This window comes from Stegodyphus dumicola, chromosome 10 (assembly GCF_044657685.1).
Source record: "Stegodyphus dumicola isolate Sdum_Otavi_A_Nest chromosome 10, ASM4465768v1".
Classification (NCBI taxonomy): domain Eukaryota; kingdom Metazoa; phylum Arthropoda; class Arachnida; order Araneae; family Eresidae; genus Stegodyphus; species Stegodyphus dumicola.
This window is the reverse complement of record NC_140777.1, coordinates 54586576-54607614: the sequence shown is the minus strand read 5'-3', so window position 1 is coordinate 54607614 and position 21039 is coordinate 54586576. Positions and strand designations below refer to the sequence as shown.

General features: G+C 35.9%; 1 protein-coding gene across 1 annotated transcript in view; it reads left to right on the top strand.

Annotated features, from left to right (window-relative positions):
- The first annotated feature begins 5618 nt into the window (after positions 1 to 5618).
- The window catches only part of LOC118181294 (putative G protein-coupled receptor No18), a 193015-nt gene continuing 177594 nt past the window's right edge, over positions 5619 to 21039 (top strand). Inside the window, exon 1 of the mRNA XM_035350401.2 lies at positions 5619 to 5713. The gene's annotated coding sequence lies outside the window, so the exon portion shown is untranslated. The remainder of the gene's footprint in view (positions 5714 to 21039) is intronic.

The window sequence follows — 21039 nt, the reverse complement described above, 5'->3', positions numbered from 1 at the left end:
AATCACCAATAAAATTCACTCTTATTAATCTAGAAAACTTTACAAGAAGTAGCGTTTGGCATACCATTTACATATATAAGCATCACTTTAATACGAACTCACTTTTAATAATAAATATACTCATGTCGAAAGGTTTTCAGAACGATAAACTGAATTTATGCTGTGAGATACGCATTCATTTTGAAACTATGCTAATATTAACCATTCGAATACTATTTCATGCATCTGAAGTTCCACTAATGCACATTCAAGTCTGAATATTTGCTGGTATTCGAGTCACTGCACACCTCAATAACTTATAAATGCTTGCGATAGGAAATACAGTGATAGAAGACACGGAAATGGGTCAACAAATGCATAACGGGCTTTCAAGATCTAGGTATGCTAACTATTATATTAAAATACTTCAATGAGGTGCACATACTCTTACACTGAATTTAAAACGCCATAAAGTTGCAGTAAGATGAATTCATTATTAAAGACTTAGATTTGTTTATTTAAAGGAAACAGAAATATTTTAATAATATATGTTGTCTTTATTTACAGCCAGTTTTGTCATTAAAAATTATATAAATACAAAAAATGAAAGCAGTAATAACGTACAAATATGCCAAACAAATTACAAATATATGGCAAGATATAAAAATTGAAATTTAAAATGAAAAAAAAAAATGAGAAGCATAATATTTGCATGGACATTGCAGATGTGTAAATGTTGAAGTAAATAACAATATCACACAGCAAACAATCAAAAGTTTTATATATTTCCCTAATTTGTAAAAATGAAAATCAATGTAAAAATAACAGCGTATGTGTATGTAAAAAAAATTAAATTGTACACATGTCTCATTAGGATGTGTCATATACATAATTCCATTAACTCCATTACAGATCTTTCTAGTTTACTCGAGAAAAATTTAGAGCAAATCTAAGACTTTTTAAGAAGAAAATAATGAAGAAAAAATAGAACAGATCAGTCCATGTAACGCAAGTCCAGAATGCTTCAATAAATTAAAAAATTAATTAAAATACTGGAAAGAAACAAGTCAAACATTTCTGAAAATGCAGCTGGTACATATTTTGTTTTGCACTTAGAGAAACTAGGTGATCTAGCAGTAATAATAAAGTTAGAATTCAAAAGTTTGAAAAGTGTAGACAGTAGCATAATGTAGTTATCACAGAAATGCATAGAAAGACGTGAGTTTCTGTTAATTAATGAGGCTTCTGAAGTTGTGAATCACTTTTCTGAAAGTGTTATTTTCAGATGCTGCGAATATATTTGGGGTGCTGGAATTTGGCTGTATAGGGTGTAGGAAGTAAACTGCCCCATCGATTCGAATGATATTTTCTCTTTCATATTATCCTGACAGCAGAGAGTCTGGATATAGATAGTCATTGCCATCCATTGGGGGAAAATATCTGGGCGAATCACAGCCGTAATCAGGCTTAGATAGGGTTCTAAGAACTTGATTTGTAGTATGAGGAAGCCGATTTTGGTGACTTCACAGAATATTCGTGCATGCAAATACTTTGTTAGAAATAGTGGGAGTCGGAGTAGACTATAGTACACGTAATGCTTTTCAAGCCTACAGTGTCATAAAAAAAATTTCTGTGTAGTTGTTGCTCTGGCCGTCATTGACCAGGCTACATACAAACTGATTACGAATTGTCTTCAAGTTTTTCATATGATATTTTAAAGGATATTTAGATCTTGAGTGACCTCTAATTTTATTACAGCTCCCTCAATTTTATCAATTACCTACGAAGGTTGGTCTTTCTGACATCCTTGAGTCGCAACTATCAGAAAACATGGTTATTTAAATCACAACTGCATGATCAATATGCCCAATTTGTTGTCAATACCTAGTCTACATATTCTATACACTAACCAGTTTACAAACGTCCAGCTTTGCGTTCACTTGCAAGTAAGTAAATAAATAATTACATCGCTGATGATTGGTTAAAGAACTTAATCAGTAAGCATTATTTTTTTCAGATTAACCTTTATTTTTAACGAGAATTATCTGTACATTTACTATCAATTTAATAATGTTTCGGTACATGATAGTATTATGGATTACGTATCAGTTCAGAGATATATGATAAAAAATAAAAACACAAAACTGTGGAAAAATTGAAGTTTCAAAACTGTCAAAGACGATCAGAAAGCTACAGGAAGAACTCTAATTTGAGGAAACCCGTTTTCTGAATTCTTGAATTTGTTGGTAAATATTAAAATTTGACCCTTTTAAACCAGTATCTTTTCTACTACCTACATCAAATATGCGCCAAAATGAACATTTCCGCGAATTTCCAATTTCGGGATATCCGATTGGTTCACATAAGCGAAAACCATTTTTTGGGGAAAACGTTTCTAGGAACACAGCTTTAAGCAAATTATTTTGAGCTCGATAGTAAAATGTCCCGCTGAGCTAACCGGGAATCGGTTTCAATGAAACGTATTTCCGCTAGGAACCCTCTAATGGTAGGAGAAAAAGAAGATTGTTTCTGTAAAAACTTTTTTATAGCCTCACGTGTTGTTAGATTTGGTAACTCTATTAGAATTAATAATCTTAAGAACTTGCTGTGGTCATTTAAGTGTGTGGTTCTAAGAAAACAAAAAGGAAACATTTTAAATTTCAAAATATGTACATAAATGTATTATATATTAAAAAATGTTAAAATGTGTACAACGTAAGAACATACACTCATTTCAGATACTGGCTTTCCATTTTATTAGATCTTTGACCCGCTCATTGGAGAACAAACAGTAAAGCCGCTGAATACTCGTAGTCCGGTAGGGGTTTTCAATCCTGAGGAACGGGATGCTATATTTTCTCCATGGATAATGTGACAAGTCAGTTCCTGTTAGAGGATCCTCCGCAAGAGATCCCTCCTCTTAAACAGACAACCCTAGAGAATCAAATAAACTAAACCAAAATCAAACCAGATGCTTTGTACCCTTTTTTATATGTAGCCAAAAAAGTTGTTCTATCTTCGTCATGTTGTTGTAATGCTTGCTGCATCTTTCAGGAAACGCGCGATTTCTTTTACAAAGCTATTATGAACCATTCGGTGGTTGCGAAACTAAGCAATTCATTCTTCCAAATTACGTGTGATATCTGTTAATCGTAAACATGTAATGTGAGCTGTGTTCGTCTGCGCCCACTGCGGGGTGCAACTGGAATGCGATCTGAACTAGTTGATGATTATCGAAAGGTTAACTCGGTATTATGAAAATAATTAAATTAGATTTATTCGCATTTTAAATGTAGTTTAGATTTAAGCATCTTACGAGTTTTAAAAGACCATGTGAAGAATAACCGCGTTCACACATGCATGCGTTCTCAGTGTGAGTTATTAACACGTTCTTCTAACAACTGGAAAATCCTTAATTTAAATCTAGGTCGGGGCACAGCTAACTGTTCGTATTTACTTTCCTTAGAATTGTAGTAAGTCTTTAGAATTTTAATTTTGTCTCAGCTGAACTTAACAAGATCAAAGAAGAAAGCTTCTTCCAACATGTCATCCCGCAAGAGTTGCTAAGCTTTTCTTATCTGCGTCGGTGTGCCCATCCCATCAGGTGGAGGTGCAATCTTTACCGTTAAACTTGGTTCAATTACTATTCATTAATATTAGGTGCTACTATTAAAGTTTAACTATATTTGATAACACTTTTAACCGAAATGTTGGGCAAAGTGAATATTTTGATTCATGTCATGAGTTGATTTATTTTGTTAAGTTACTGATCTTTGTTGCGGAAAGTTTGAGTTATGTTGTAAAATAAAGTGGTAAAATAATTAATCCACCTTCGTTTAGTCCTTATTTAATATTAATTATTTAATTTCGTTTAATGTTATCATCAAGTTTCAAAACGTATATCCAACCTTAAAGTTGAATTTGTTCTCTGGTTTTTAACTCTCCCATTCTCATTCCCATTCCCATTCAATCCGCACCCTAACTAGCAAGTTTCGAGCATTCACGTACTCGATTCGTTAGAGAGTCGGAAACTTAATAATTATTTATGTTCCTCTTTTCAGAAGTTGACCTTTACATTTTACAATCTATAAAAGTGTTGCAATATGATACAAAATTAAGCCTGACCTTTAAATAATGATCTTTAATATTAACTCAAGTGGATGTAAGGATTAATAACAAATATTGTTTAAAAAATATGGCGAGGGAACCTTTCAACTTATTCGAGGAACTTCAAAAAAACTTTAGAAAGGCATTAAATAAGAGCGCATCGAATAGCAAGAAGTTCAAAGCAAAGAAATGCAGTGCAAAGATATTAGACAGCGAGGAAAAGCGAAGTGATACGCTTCTTGAAATATAATAAAAGGGGTAAGGGAAAGCTGAAAAGAATAACGAAGCCTGAAATATATTAAATGGAACTTTCTAGAAATCCAGAAGAAATCTTCGACTACTTTGTAAGGCTCTTTCTAAGCTTTTCTTAACTCCTGCTTTGGATTTTATTCATTCATTCTTTTTATTTACGTTACTTACTTAACATGATATGCAAATTTAGGCAAAAAAAAGCTCCAGTAGCGTAACAGCTAGCTAGCATTATTGTTATCGTGCGTTGCTAATTTCAGGAAAGCTGGTACATTTGGGAGCTTGCGCTGAAGCTTGAATTTGCTTTGAAAACTTTGTTATTAAAAGAGAAAAATATTGCGACGTCATTATTGAATTCATCTGAACCCATTCCTGAAACCATAAAATGTAAGGTCATAAAGGAAACTAAGATTCAAATTTGATTCAGTAATAAAAAAAGTTCTCTAATATATCTAGTGATTTTTAAGTCTAGTTTAGAGTATACTTTCACTAGTAAGTGAATTTTAATCCAGTAGCTTTCAAGAACTCTTCAGATTTTTCCAATCGATAAAGTAGTAAAATGTATAAACACTCTCTGTAGGATTCCCTACTGAAATCCTACAGAGAGTGTTTATACATTTTAAGAACGGAATCGGGGCCGTTTAATTGATATTTAAAACGTAAAGAGTATTTTTTTAAATGTTCGATCTGATAGTCCCGTTTCTTCTGGATACATCTGCATTGTCATTTCCATGAAAGAAGGGTTTTCGTAAAATTTCTAAGAGTATGGTTTTCCATTCCCCTTCCGGCATTTTCCAGAATTCATCAATCGTGGTGCGTTTGCGTTTAGAAAGGGATGTTTTGAAGAGACCAGAGCCACAATAGTCCAGAGGATAAACGTCAGCTGACTTTTCAGGAATACCCTGTAAAGTTATACCTGCTATACATTTATCCGTCTTCATGTTTTCAATGAATGCAGTGGCGCTTTTAGAAGTGTGACTTGTCGCTTTGTCATGAGGAAGTTTCACTTTTTGAAAGCCATTGGAATGAAGAAATGGAATTTCTTCTGTAAATATCGAACGTTAAACTTTCTGTTGATAGTATGTTTAGTTGATTTTAATATTTTTTCTACTCTTCTCATTTTTAATTTCCCGTTGACAGAAAATCCTGCAACAATCGTAAATCCTTTACTGTCATTCTATTGACGGAAATAGGTTTCGTATTTATGTTTGCCCTTTTTTCCCCACATTAAATGACATTTTTTTTCTTTTCAGATATTTAACTATACCCATGCTTATTCGCAGGTGACAGTGTATTTCCATTTATCTCCAGTCAAATAGTGTCCGTAAAGGATTCTACAAATTGTTCCGAATTGAGCTGCATACCTCGGCAAAAGCTGGTAAACATTATTTTTTTTAGCCTTTTAAAGTTGTAAATCTTGGTTTATTTTTTATTTGTATTTTAACACGCATACAGATGTATCACATGTATCACAGATGTATTTAAAGTCTTTAAAATTGTCTTCTACCATAGCGGATTTCGGGATATTCGTTTTGAGTCTTCGTTTCATGTAGAAGTAAAGATTGACGTTTTTCTCTTTCCGGTGCATGATTTTGCTTATTTTATTTACAGATAGAAATTTTAATACCATTTTCTTTTCAGAACGTTTTCGAGATATGGAATAGGAATATTTCTCTTCGGAAAGCGTAAAAACATATCTTTCAGAGCTTGTTTACATGCGACATATTGAAAGAAGAACAAATTTGAAAGTAGCAGACGATATTTCTCATCCCATATAATAAACTGTTGCCAGAAATTCTTATTTCAAATCATCTCTTATTTTTTATTTCTTTATCTGAGTAATTCTGAAAAACTAGCAAACACCTCTTGTGTAGTCCTATGATGGTACTGTAAACAGTTTATCTCGCTCTTTCTGACCTACTTTTAGACTATCGAGTGAAGTATTCAACAGTAAAAAACACATTATTACTTTCATATTTTCTTACTTCTTCAAGCTGAGCCTGAGTGCCGCCCTCAAAATCCACACTTTTATTAAAATGTTATCTACACTTCGACTACTTTGTAAAAAAGTTGCTTTTTTTACCTAATTTTAAGCATGTTATACCTCTCTCGTCGAAATCCAGACAGTGTAAGAATCAGTTAAAGTGTTGTATTGCAGGCTAAGAAATGGGGAAATAGAGAATTTGCTCTAGGAAGATATATAAAAGAAAATCGTGCTTTAAAAAGATCCGAAAATTTAAAAAAAAAATTATTCTCTGTGTTGCAGCAAATAGTATTTTTAAAGAGTAGTTTTATAAAATTTGTAATGTTAAAACTGAAGGTTACAGTCTAATATCTCGGAGAAATTAAAAAATGATCATGATATATTGATACATTTCTAAGGGAAACTAAGCCTTATTAATTTAGGAATTAGTGCATAAGAAATTATGGCTAAATCATACGAACTCTTTATGTTTAAACTGAAACAGTTTCAAATGAGGAAGCAAAATGTTAAAAAAACGCGGTCTTATTATTTCATCCTAGTTTAATGCTACACAGAAAACTGTGCATTTTTTTCAGAAAGAAATGATTTAATTGTTCAAGGCAGAGCTATGAATTCATTTGAATGAATGAGCTTTCCAACGAATGTGTACCTCACGTGTCAATATTTGTATTTTGCGGAGACACAATATTCGGTTTTTGTAAAGAGAAAACATATCACATTAATGTTTAATACACATTCTGCTTGAAGGACATAAAAGTTCAAGTATAAAAAAAAAATTAATTAACTGTCTCGGATTATTTAAAATTCTGTGTATTTTGTTGACTTTCAATCCAATGATATTTTAGTATTTTTTAGTATCCAATGATTTTTTAGTTTCAGTATGTACTTTTCACAAATGCTTTTCTTGATGTTAAATGTCTTTATTCTTGTACTATGTTATTTGTTTTATTTTAAACAGCCATTTAAATTTTATGAAGAAAAGGATTTCGATTAATTAATCAATTAAAATATGCAATGAAGTAATATAATGTTTTGCAGTCGAGATGGGAGCCTGAATAAATAACTAAAATTTATCGAATGCGCAGAGTAAAAAAAGCTAATTCTAAAAGAACTAAGTTTTATCCTGGTAATTTCAATTTCGGTATAGTTTTGCTCCAACAAATTTTGTTTTCTAATTAAATGGCGACGGATTAAATGAAATCCGATATATATTACTACGTGATTCCGAAGCGATGGGTTAACATCCAATTTCATGGCCTGGATAAATTACCCAATATCTTTATAACTTCAAAATAATTAATAGTTTCAGCTGAGAGGTGAGCATGGCATTTCATTATCTTCAAATTATTAGGCTATCGTTTCATATTGCTTAACTAGCTCATTCCATTCTTGCTCCCAGAGCTTATTTCTAGTTTCGGTCATGTACCGTATTTCCTCCCGTTATTTTCCCCTAGTGCTAGGTTCATACTATCATTCAAAATATTCGCATAATTTTCCTCTTTTCTCTATTGTACACAGTTATTTCTCTCTTAGAGTTAGCTTATTAGTTTATAGGGTTAGTTAAAGTATTAATTTTTTTTAAATATTTTGTATTAGCTTTTCATCTATTTTATTTTCCTCCTTTGCATATATTACACACTCTGGCCAATGAATTAGAAACCTTTGAGATTTTCATTTGAATGCGTGCAAGGAATAACGTATTTATGACATGGGTTACACGTGGTTAAAATGCTAGCATAAATAAGGCGTAAGAGTGCCTTTCACGATACATGGATTAAAATGGGAAAACGAGAGATCTTTCACCCTTTGAAAAAGGTCGTATTGTTGTTACCCGTTTAGCAGGGGCCTCGATTTCAGAGACAGCAAATCTCATTATGTCCTCAAAAGCAGCCATATCAAAGGTTTTCAAAAGTTGGAATCAGATTCCACAGTCCTTCTCCAGAAGATGTAAATCGTATGGCAGAACAGGGACTTTACTGGGCTTCAACTGACACAGATCAACCACCAAGGCTCTTCCCAAACGATTTCAGCTCGACCTATCCGCAGAAAATTGCTGAGGATAGGAATACATCGTCGGGTGCCTGTGAGAAAGCCACTCGTTTCTGCCCGACATGAAAGATTCGTTTGCAGTGGTGTCGTGTCGGGAAAGAAGACAATGGACGTCTGAGGATTGGAAACGGGTAATGTGGTCGGATGAATCACGCTACACCTTATTTTGCACTAATGGGAGACAATGAATTTGGTGGGAGCCCCATTCAGCCATGAATCCATCTTGCCTTACTCGCCCTGTGCTAGGGTCTGGTAGGACTATCATGATATAGGGCATGTTCTGCTGGCATGGAACAGGTGCACTGGTGTTCCTCGATGGTGTAAACAAACAGACATGGAATACCTAGATATACTGGCAGATCATGTGCACCCAGCAGGTTTGCATTTTTACCCTGATTGCAACGGATGATTCATAGACGCTAATGCAGCTATACATCGTGCCAGAAGTTTTCAATTGTTTTCTTGAACATCAGTCTGACTTCCAATACCTTCTCGCCACCGCATAACTCGTATCTTAACCCTATACAAAATGTGAGGGATATGGTGGAAAGACGCATTCGACAGGATTCTCCTCTTCCATCTAATTTACAAAATCTAAAAACTGGCACAGCAAATGCATGGATGTAAATGCACTTCAGAAGCATGTAGACTCGATGCCCAAAGTAATCAGAGTAGTTATGCGTGCAAAAGGTGGTCCTATAAAACATTGATCTTCGTTTTGTAATACATTGGCCAGTGTGTGTTTTTGAAATGTATTGCTACGAATTTTGCGCACACGTAAATAATTTCAGTGAAATAAACAGTAAATAATATGTGAAACAGGTATTTTTTGTATAATATAATATGAAATGCTTGAAAGAGACGATGCTCTGTAGGAAATAATATGTGAAACTAGTATTTTTTGTATAATATAACATGAAATGCTTGAAAGAGAAGATGCTCTGTAGGAAAAATAAGAGTACAGGAGCAAGTCTATTTGGCCAGATATCGCCAAGCTGACAGTGGTTTTGGAGACTTATTTTTGTCGAAAAATTTGGAGAGAAATCGCTAAATGTCACCACACTGGCAACTACTTGGTGATATTTGGGTTTTCTCCTTGTGGCCCGCGGCTGGCGGAAATGTAAATAAGACACGTGAAAGCGTCAGTTTCTCAGTTATTAGTTAAAGCAACTTCTAAGTATTAAGATATCTGTAACAGATTCGCCTTTTAGATGTTATCTGCATTGCGTTGAGTTTGACGTTTTTAGTAATTTGTAGTGTAACTACTGATTGTGTATTGGGATAAAGAAGTACTATTTCTGAAGAAATTTCTACAATTTTAAGGTGTCTCTTTTGTTAAAATAAATTTTATCAAGCTATTATCGTTTCTGTATGCATTCAGTCTATTACTAACCCATTGACATACAGCAGTATTTTGTGCAGATTCCTCGTTCTGCTGTCCGGGTGTGGCATATGTTCGAGCACTTTAAAAAAGTTTCCAAACATGGGATTTTATCTTAATTCTGTTATTTGCATTCTAGCTTACTGTAACCTTATCTACTGCTGATGCGTTCCATATTTCGAGATCGGGGTTTCTTATTTGTCCCCTTCTCTCCTTCATTCTTCTGATGTCCCTATTGGGAACTGCGGTCAAAACTCATTAATGTCAGGTTTGCTTGGGGTTTTAGAAGGTAACTGAACAGGAAGAGTGACATGTCTGGCTCAGTGGCCGTCATATATCGGCTAAATATTCTTCAGATATTGTAACCTTAATATCACTGTGTATTCTTATTGAAATGTAGGTTTCTTCTAAAAAGGTAATGTTCTGATATTAACCATATTCATGACTAAAATTTATCTTATTATGTTCTTACCGTAATCTCTTTCTTTATAAATTAAATTACTCGCTTAATTTTCATCTGTTGATTTTGGGACAAAGATATCAATAAAAAATCTAATGTGGACATCATATGACTTCATTGTATGGCTTATTAAATAAGACACATTTATTTGCTGCACTTGACTTGAACTTATTTCCTCGAATTATTCTAATTTAATAAACCGATTCCTCAAAGCATGTTGAAAATTATATCAAAAGTTTCAAATTTTGAAAAGAAATATCTCGGTCCAAAGAGTCAAAATTCTTGTATTTTTTATAACGAGTATCATCCTTTAATTTTAGCGTGAGCTTAAAATTTGACAAAAGGTTGCCAAGCTTTTTAGTATCATTTTGATTAAATTTTGAAGAAGCCTTCGAATTAGTAAATTTATCGGAAACGTACTGCAAATTCTTATTAAAATTTTTGATTAATGCCACTTTCAGCCATAATTTCAATACTAAAATTATAGAAATATTAGTAATATAAAATGAAAAATACTGTGAAGTTGGTTTCCCAACGAGGAAGTCATAAGGCAGTGAAATTTTACAGGCAGAAGATTTACAAGCAAATACGTTTAAGAAGCAAAAAGTATATTGGAAGCTAAGTACAGTTCCGAGAAAAGAACCTAGTGAAAGAATTTTAATTTGAAGAGTTTTTAAAAAAATACAAAACACTAGCTGATAAGAACGGATACGTAATTTGAAAATTTTTATCACACATAATACTAAGTTATTACTAAAATAATCAATACTGTTACGAATTTGGAATTTAAAAAGCTAATGTTAGTTCAATTATAAATTAAATGGTTTTATTTCTCGCGCAGTGCAGCGCGTGACGAATATTAAAAGAAAGCTAAGCCGGAAAATTGAAAATACAAGAGCGCGTGCATTAAATAAATAAATATCTCTTTTTGATTTCGAGAAAGTACTGGAAAATTCTAGCGCGTGATTTTAAAATCTTATAAAAGGAGGAAAACATCTCAGTTTGTAGTAGTTGCTTAGTTTGTTGTTGTTTAGAAAACTGCTCTTGTTGATTGTAGCGAATACGCGGATTAGCTTTCTTTAGCTGTTTTGAATTACGTTCTATTGGACATTTGAGTAGTTAAAAGATAACTACTGTGAGATATTGTAATACTGCATGATAATTTGAGAAAATTTAAGCATTTTTGTTGTGATAATAATAAATTTTTGTTCACTTTTCATCGGACTTGTGCATTCTTTTCGAAACGAACCCGTACGCACGCAACAATTTTTGGTGTCAGGAGTGGGGTTTGAATGCCAATCACAAGAGCGAAGGAAGAGCAGTTAAGAAAGCTGATATCAGCCTTTGCTGCATTTAAAGATGAAATGCAAACAGGTCAAGAAGAAATGAAAGAGGAGATGAATTCTAATCAGGAAAAGATTGAAGCGGGGCAGGAAGAAATGAAAGCGGGACAGGAATCCGTTGAAGACGAGATGAAATCTATTAAAGACGAGATGAAAGCAAGTCAAGAGGAAATGAAAAGAGAAATTACCTGCGTAATAGAAAACAAATTCGAGTCTATAGAAGGTAGAATAGACTCTGTCAAAAGTAAGGTTGGAGAAATTGAAGAAAGAGTCTCCTCCGTTAAAGAACAAATAGAAGGGAGAGTTTCTGTTGTGGAGGAACGAATTGAAGGAAGAGTTTGTGCCGTCCAACACCAAATCGAACAACAAGTCGATGATAGGGTTTCAGCAGTAGCCAAAGTAGTGGATATTTTAAAGAAATTCGTAGCGACGGCAGGGAACAATAGTGATGGCTTTTAATTTCTACCCATGTCTGCTCGCCCTCTCTGAAGTTATCTACATATGATGGGAAGATCTCCTGGCAGGTGTATAAAACACAATTTTCTATCGTTGCGGATGCGAATGGACGGGATTCCCAAGCAAAGGCCTGTCATCTCCCCGCTTCTTTAAGAGCCGACGCAGCGGATATCCTTCAGACTCTTCCCGAAAACAAAAGGTTAGATTTCGAAGCTCTGTCCGGCGCCTTGGAGCTGCGCATCGGGGAGAAATGTTTAAAAGACTACAGCAGGCTCCAATTAAAATCCCGTCAACAGAAGCTCACCGAAACACTTCAGAAGCTCGCCACGGATGTTGAAAGGCTGTCACATCACGCATTTTCTGAGTGCCCGACAGAAACAAGGGAAATCCTGTCCCTGCAATATTTCATCGATGGCATCCGGGACACTGAAATACAGAAAGCACTGCGAATGGCGGATGTTAAAGATCTGAAAAGCGCTTTAGTGTACGCCATGAAATTGAGGCAGCCCAGCAAGCCACCCGTCGAGACCGCCATCCAGTCAGAGCTGCTCAGGTCCAGGAGCCAGGGGATCAAGTCACTGCTCGTCTAGACGATATAACTAGACAACTGAACGCCTTGAGACGGAATATTGGTGACAAGAAACCGACCGTAAAGTGCTGGAACTGCGGTGCTGAAGGACACATACGACGAAACTGCAGAACACCCCAGGGTACGGATGTTAAAACCGCTCCTAACAAACAGCAGAGAAAGTAGTGGCCATCTCTCGGGGCGGAGGTTACCAGATAATGAAGAGCCCCAGTTTAAAGCGCTTCAGATTTCTGCAGTGAGAGGCGGCAGTAAGTGACTTTTCATAATAGGACATATTAATGGAGTTCCCTGCAATATGACGATAGATACAGGAGCCAACGTTACCATCATCCGGAAAGATTTGGCTCAAGAACTGGAAAGCAAACTTATCTGCACGCCGCCCTGCGTTACCCTACAGACTGTGTCCGGTGAGAAGATCGACATCGATGGAAAAGTAAATGTTAACATCACGTTTGGATGTGCCGCTTACCATCACACGGCATATGCAGTAGAGATCACTGATTCTTGCATACTCGGATTGCACTTTCTAAGGAAATATAATTTTTCCTTGGACTTTAAAAATAACGAATTGCATTCTGCGTCTGAGGACATAACGTTATTTGGAATTAATAGTGATGAAGTTAAATCTGTCCACAGAAACATAGCACAAGACAATATCACAATACCGGCAAGAACAGAAATTTTACTCCCTGGATCTATAGCCGAAAAAAGAGATTTCCGCTACGGCATCATAGAATATCCCAATAACTCTAATAGCCCGAAAGGAGTACTAGTAGCCTCAACACTCGTCGACCTATCGATAATGGTTATCCCGGTGAGAGTTGCCAATGTAACAGAGACGGCGAGAGTTATTAAGAAAGACGACGTGGTTGCAGCATGTACTCCAGTAACCAGCGTTGAAAGAAAGAGCAATATCCCAGAATCCTTGTCCTCAGAGAGCATTGCATTGGAGTTATTGCAGAATGCGCAATTGAACTTTGAAGAGAAGAATGCTGCCGATCGCGTCATTAAAGATCTTCAAGTTGTTTTCTCCCGCTCGTCTTCTGACGAGGGTCGAACTAGTTTGGCACAACATAGAATAGATACCGGCGATCATCCCCCGATCAAGCAACATCCAAGACGTCTACCGTTTGCTAAACAGGAAGAGGTGCGAACACCGTTAAAAGATATGGAAGAAGGCGATGTCATCGAGCCTTCAGCGAGTCCATGGGCATCTCCCATAGTTCTCGTCAGAAAGAAAGACGGCTCAACAAGATTTTGCGTTGACTATCGCCGGTTGAATGAGGTTACGAAGAAGGACAGTTACCCTCTTCCTAGAATTGATGACATTCTAGACACTCTTTCTGGAAACAAGTGGTTCTCAACACTTGATTTAAAGAATGGGTATTGGCAGGTAGAAATCTATCCTGATGACCGAGAAAAGACGGCATTTACTACGGGACAAGGACTTTGGCAGTTCAAAGTGATGCCGTTTGGACTGTGTAATGCGCCGGCAACATTCGAACGTCTTATGGCGACTGTTTTGAAAGGCCTTTCTTTCCTACGAAGCCTGCCTGATATACCTGGACGACATCATCATCGTCGGAAAGAGTTTTGAAGAACATTTAGAAAATCTTAGGAAGGTGCTTCAGAAATTGAAAGAAGCCAATCTGAAGCTGAGTCCCGCTAAATGCAAATTGTTCCGAAAGGAAGTGACTTACCTGGGACATGTCATCTCTGCAGAAGGTGTGCGCACGGATCCTCAAAAGGTATTAGCGGTTAAATCCTGGAAACGTCCCGAAAATGTCCATCAGCTGAGAAGCGTCCTAGGGCTTTGCACCTACTGTGGGAGATTCGTGAAGGACTTTTCTTCCATCGCAAGACCCCTTCACAAGCTGACAGAGAGCAAGCAAACGTTCTTGTGGACAAAAGAATGCGAGGATGCATTTAACAACTTAAAGGAGGCTTTAACATCTGATCCAATCCTTTCGCATCCTCAGCTCGACAGACCATTTATTCTCGACACGGACGCGAGCAATGAAAGTGTCGGTGCGGTTTTGTCCCAAGAAATAGACAGCCAAGAACGTGTCTAGCGTACTGGAGCAAATGCCTGTCTAAACCGGAGAGGAATTACTGTGTCACCAGAAAGAGTTGCTCACCATAGTCAAAGCTGTAGAACATTTCCATCATTACTTATACGACAGAAAATTCCTCTTCCGCACGGGCCATGCCTCATTGGCCTGGCTTTTAAATTTCAAGAATCCTGAGGGTCAAATAGCCAGGTGGATACAGAGATTCCAAGAATATGACATCACTATCCGTCATCGTAAGGGATCATCATACGGGAACGCCGACGCTCTGTCTAGACGACATTGCCTAGAAAGCTGCCGATATTGTTCCAGGGTGGAAGCGAAATACGAGCTGCTGACTCCGGTCGCAAGACAAATTACAACATCAACATCGGATGATCGAAACCCGTGGAGTGATGATGAAGTCAGGAAAGACCAGCTGGAAGACCGCTACATTAAACCCATAATTGATTTAATGGAGTCATCAAACAGAAAACCTACTTGGCAGGACATTTCTATGTGTAGTCCTACCACAAAACAATACTGGGCACTGTGGGATTCACTTCACATTCGAAACGGCGTCTTATACCGGAAATTCGAATCGGATGATGGGAAGACGTTCCGATGGTAACTTATACTTCCAAGATCCCGGATTCATGATGTCCTTAAAGAACTACATAACAGCCGTACAGGAGGTCACTTTGGAATTATGAAGACCTTACAGAGAGTTCATGAGCGCTTTTAATGGAATAATGCAAAGGATGACGTGCAAAAGTGGTGCCGATCTTGCGATGCCTGTGCAAGCTGCAACGTTACAACGTAGGGGCGCCTTTTGAACGTATCGCCTTTGACATCCTGGGACCTCTGCCGCGAACTGCTGGTGCCAACAAATATATACTCGTTGTCATTGATTACTTCATCAAGTGGCCTGAAGCTTATCCTATTCCTGATCAAGAGGCTGTCACAGTAGCTGAGGTAATGATACAGCACTGGATTTCCAGGTTCGGAGCGCCTCTTCAGTTACATTACGATCAGGGAAGGAATTTTGCCTCGGCAGTAATCAAAGAACTATGCAAACTACTCTTCATTGACAAAACTCAAACCACGCCATTGCATCCCCAGTCGGACGGCATGGTAGAGAGGTTCATGGTTTCCAGAAACCAACAGGACTGGGACAAGAAATTACCACTCTTTTTATTGGCTTACCGCAGTGCTGTCCATGAGACTACCGGCTATTCTCCCTCACAGATGCTCTTCGGTCGTGACCTTCGTCTGCCTTGTGATCTATTGTTTGGCCGCCCTCCGGATTCTCCTTCATCGTCTAAGGAATATATTCAAGATCTCCAAGCTCCGTTTTGAGGTGATGCACAACTTTGCACGAGAGCGAGTTAACATGGCAACGGAGAAGATGAAGACCCGATACAACATAAGAGCTACTGAACATCAATTCCACGAAGGAGACAAGGTGTGGTTGTGGAATCCGACTCGATGGAAAGAACTTTGTCCGATATTACAGTCACCTTGGGATGGTTCGTACACAGTCCTAAACAGACTGAATGACGTTGTGGTTCGGATCCGTAAGTCTTCGAACTCTAAACCTAAAGCCGTTCATTAAGACAGGTTAGCTCATTACTATGGCCATAGTGCGTAATGTAAATAATTGTAAATAGTATAACACCATGGTCCTTTTTGTTTTTAAATGTGTATTTGATTTGATTTTTTGCATTTATTGTTCATGTTGTTTTATATTGTAATGTAATGTTTATGCCTCAGTTGCATTTATGCCACAGTTGTAAGTTTAGCTTCCTGTCCAGGGATTGTACTGCCCGGGACGCGCAGTCCTTGGGAAGGGTGCAGTGTTACGAATTTGTGTTTAAAAAGCTAATGTTAGTTCAATTATAAATTAAATGGTTTTATTTCTCGCGCAGTGCAGCGCTCGACGAATATTAAAAGAAAGCTAAGCCGGAAAATTGAAAATACAAGAGCGCGTGCATTAAATAAATAAATATCTCTTTTTGATTTCGAGAAAGTACTGGAAAATTCTAGCGCGTGATTTTAAAATCTTATAAAAGGAGGAAAACATCTCAGTTTGTAGTAGTTGCTTAGTTTGTTGTTTAGAAAACTGCTCTTGTTGATTGTAGCGAATACGCGGATTAGCTTTCTTTAGCTGTTTTGAATTACGTTCTATTGGGCATTTGAGTAGTTAAAAGATAACTACTGTGAGATATTGTTATACTGCATGATAATTTGAGAAAATTTAAGCATTTTTATTGTGATAATAATAAATTTTTGTTCACTTTTCATCGGACTTCTTCATTCTTTTCGTAACGAACCCGTACGCACGCAGCAATACATAACAATACACCGGAAGCACTTTTAACTGGTATATACTGTCTTATTTTTGCAAAAAGAACCAATATTATTAAATAATATTATACACTTTTAAGAACATTTTTGATCTGCTGGGATCGCAGGGATTCGAATCACTCATCTTGTAATTGCTAGGTGAATATGCTAACTACTTCATTCACTAGGACACGCTTGGAGACTATCATAATTCTTTATATCCGCCCTAAGTTCAAGGGCGATTAGGCAGATGGACGAGACCAAATGGAGTGGTGGTGAGTTATGGGTCACCATATTTTAGATTGTGAATAGATTGTGAATCATTGTTGATTCTACATTTAAATTTCTTTTTAGAAAAAAAAAAAAAAAAAAAAAAAAAACTAGGATACATGAGATTTTAACTGCGACATTTTTTGCACTCAAACTAGAGATCTACTTATTGTTAGCTATATGTATTACCCTCTGGCACCATGATACACCAAGCAAGAAAGAACTAATTATTTTAGTACTTAAAAATAATTTAAATATATGTTTTGAGATGTTAACTGTATTCAAAAGAATAAATTTTTAATTTTAATCTTTTAAAAGCTGAATCTTATTTTACTTAAGTATTATATCATTTTTAATACAAATATTCCCATAATTTTTACCATTAAAACTGTATTTTATATATTCTTATTATTAGCTGCATATCTTATATCAGGAAAAGCAAAGAGAAAAAAAATGGGTGTGCCGTCGACGCACACAGTTGATCAATGTTTATTAATATCTGTTGTTTTTGTTACTGATACTAATTGGTTAGTCTAGCTAGATTAGATCCACGAGTCCATGAACCGTCAATAAATCCTAAACGAAGGTAGGTCTTTTCAACAGGTTCTCTTTTACAAGTCCCAAATAGGTGAGAAGATATTCAGGAGTGAAGTGATCTGTATATCTTCCTGCACATGCGGTAGACATTATTTCCCCGATCAAAGGCATTTCAGATTCTTCTTAGGACCCTCGTCAAAGTAGTCTGCTGAGCAAGATTACCCCCCCCGAAAAGCAATAGCATCTCCCAGCTGCCTGCAAAAGTAACAGTCATGCGCCGGAGGAGAATACCAGGTTGAGGCGTAAGTAGATTTAACTCTCAAGCAGATCTCCAAAAATGTGAGGTGCCAGTGGTCAGAGTCATTGAAGTACCTTCCTTCGCTGGGGCATCAGCGATTTTCTTACCACTGAGGCTAATATGTGAAAGATCCATTATAGATGTACATCATGATGGGGAGAGAGGTTTTTTAAAGCCAAGCCAAATAGAAAGTGAAGTGTTAAATCCAATACGAGACCAATTTTGCAGATGCTGAATAGAACTGAGACCGTACGTAAAACTCCGGGCATCCTTTTGTAGGTGGTACCAAGCGTATGAGCCTTAAGCCCTCCTCAATTGCTATAAGCTGAGAATGAAGAACAGAACAGGGTTTTTAGGCTTAATATCAAAGCTTTTAATGGGTACTCTAATGAAGACTTTGTAGAGTCATTAGGTTAGGTTTATTTCGGAAGCAGGAAAGATGAAAAAATAGCAATGCCTTCACCGGGAATCGAACCGCGGACATCTCAATTACGCGCTGAACGTGCAGAACGTGCACCACGAAGGCTCCCTAAGAAGGTGGGAGAAATACCTTTCAACTTCACTACCGCAATTCCTATGTTCATTTTTACTGCCATTAACAAAACTCTGGATGGCATTAGGGGTAATGCCATTTAAAGTTTAAAAATGCCCTTTAAAGTTATTAATGTTTAATAATATTTTCCAATATTTTTACCCAAAACATTGGTAGAGTGAATTCTTTTATTTATTTTATGATTTATTTGTTAAGTTTATGGCTAATTGTTGCACAAAGTTTAAGTTAATTTTGTAAAATGAACAATAAAATAACGGATCCACCATCATTTAATCTTTATTTAATATGTTTTATTAATTATTTAATTTGGCTCAATTTTGTCTATTCTCAAAATCTATATAGAGGTTTAAAGTTGGATTTATTCTCTATTTTTGAATTAAATTCATTCTCATTTTCATGGAATACGTACTGTAGCGCGTTTGACACTTTGGCAACATTCTGAGTATATCCTCCAATTGAAACTATGTTGCAAAACACAAATGAATATTTAACTGCTACAGAATTTTAAGCTTTCCACGCTTCTCTCGCAATAATACTAAAATTATTGCAGCCTTTTCTGTCACGTGAAAACAAGAATTTGGGTGTAAAACAAATACTTGCTATAGATGAACTATCTTAAAGTACTTGTCACGGTGATGGTAACAGTTTCCACAGGGTTTACAGCTTTGATTTGTTGAAGAATAAGGTATTATGTGTCTCACATGCATCTTTCACACTTATGAGTATGGTCCTTATTGCAGCATTACGAGTGCGGTCTGAGGTTCTAGAAAACGTTTTACATATTTTAATAGCAAAAAAATTATAGCTAGAAACTATTTCAATAATTTTTAACGTTAAAACGCAGTTAAAAAAATAGAATCTTCAACGATGTTGTAAAAACTACCTAGCTCCCTATGAGCATCACTGTCTGAAGCCCTATGGGTGCTTTCTCATCTTTTAACTTTACTTTCCTCTAAGAAATAAGAACGAAAGATGAAGTAAGCTTAGAATGTATATGAGCTGACTGCAACGAGGAAAGTTTACATCCAGCCTTCCGGTAATGGTGTTGTTCGGATACTTCTTCTGCTAGTTTGCAAGAAAAATATGCCTCACGACGAAATGGCTGCATATTTTTTACCAACTAGTTGTCATTCAATTCCACATCGCAACTTACCTTACTTTATATCTTTTAAAGAAAGTATATTTAAACTGCGCTCTCCCAGCCGTTTTTAGCATTTTATCGAAAAGATCATATGCAGCATTTTATGAAAAGAAATTTTTGTGGTTCAAGCAATATATTTCTAATTCTTTGGCGAAAATATGATAAAATTCTTGCTTATATTTCTAATTCTTCGTCACATTATAATAGTCTTGCTTGTATTTCTAATTCTTTGACGTAAATATTAGAGTATTCTTGCTTTTAAATAGTTTTATGAACTGTATACGCTATATATATTTTAATACAATATTCAAAGTTCGTAATATGTTTCACGTAAGTAAATGAAAATTACGCGAAATGCTAGTTTGTATTTTAATCTGATGGCAAAGGAACAATCTATTAAAATTTTCTTATATTTATAATTCCTGAAATCTCTGATGCAGGAATTACGTGACTAGCTTTGAAATTCATTGCATTGTTAATTCTGTAAAAGATTTGTTGTGAGTATGTTATTTTGTACTATAAACGAAATAAGCTTGAGTTCATAGGCATTATTTATCCACATATTTTTCTATAATTACGGATTCAAATCCTTTTGAATATCAATTCATATGCTATTTAGCGTTAAGGTAGGCTTAGGAACATTGAATACAAAAAATGAATGCTGGTTGATTAACAATAAGTTCACAAAAACAAAGGTAAGCGAAAGTATTATCACTTATTTATTTCACATAACACTTTGAAATAGAAGAAATGCCGTCCACGTGACGACACAGCACAGATCACTCAAAGCACTGTAGCAATAAAAAAAAGGAATAGAACACATAAATCACATAATTTGAAAGTTGTTACCATAGCAACCACAATTGAATCATCAGGCGGTAGCGCCATCTATTGTTAGACACTAGAAATTTGTTTGGAAACAAAAAATACTAAACACTGGTCATTGATAAATTTCACGCCATTTCTTCCTACCATGAATTGTGAATTTTATTAATTATTCCAGATAATCGCATTTATTTACAACATAACTTACATAGTCATTGCTAGCACAGTAAAACCTACGTTCAGTTTTGACCTTTTCCAATCGACAGCTTAAAGTTTTGAAATGATAAATTTAGGTCGGAGGAAGACCTTATAAAGAATGCTCCTAAACTCATAATCCATACGTTAGGGGGTGATAGAATACGACTAGACAAGCACATAGCACTATACAATTCATGATCTGAATTCAGGTTTTAAAGCTTCACAA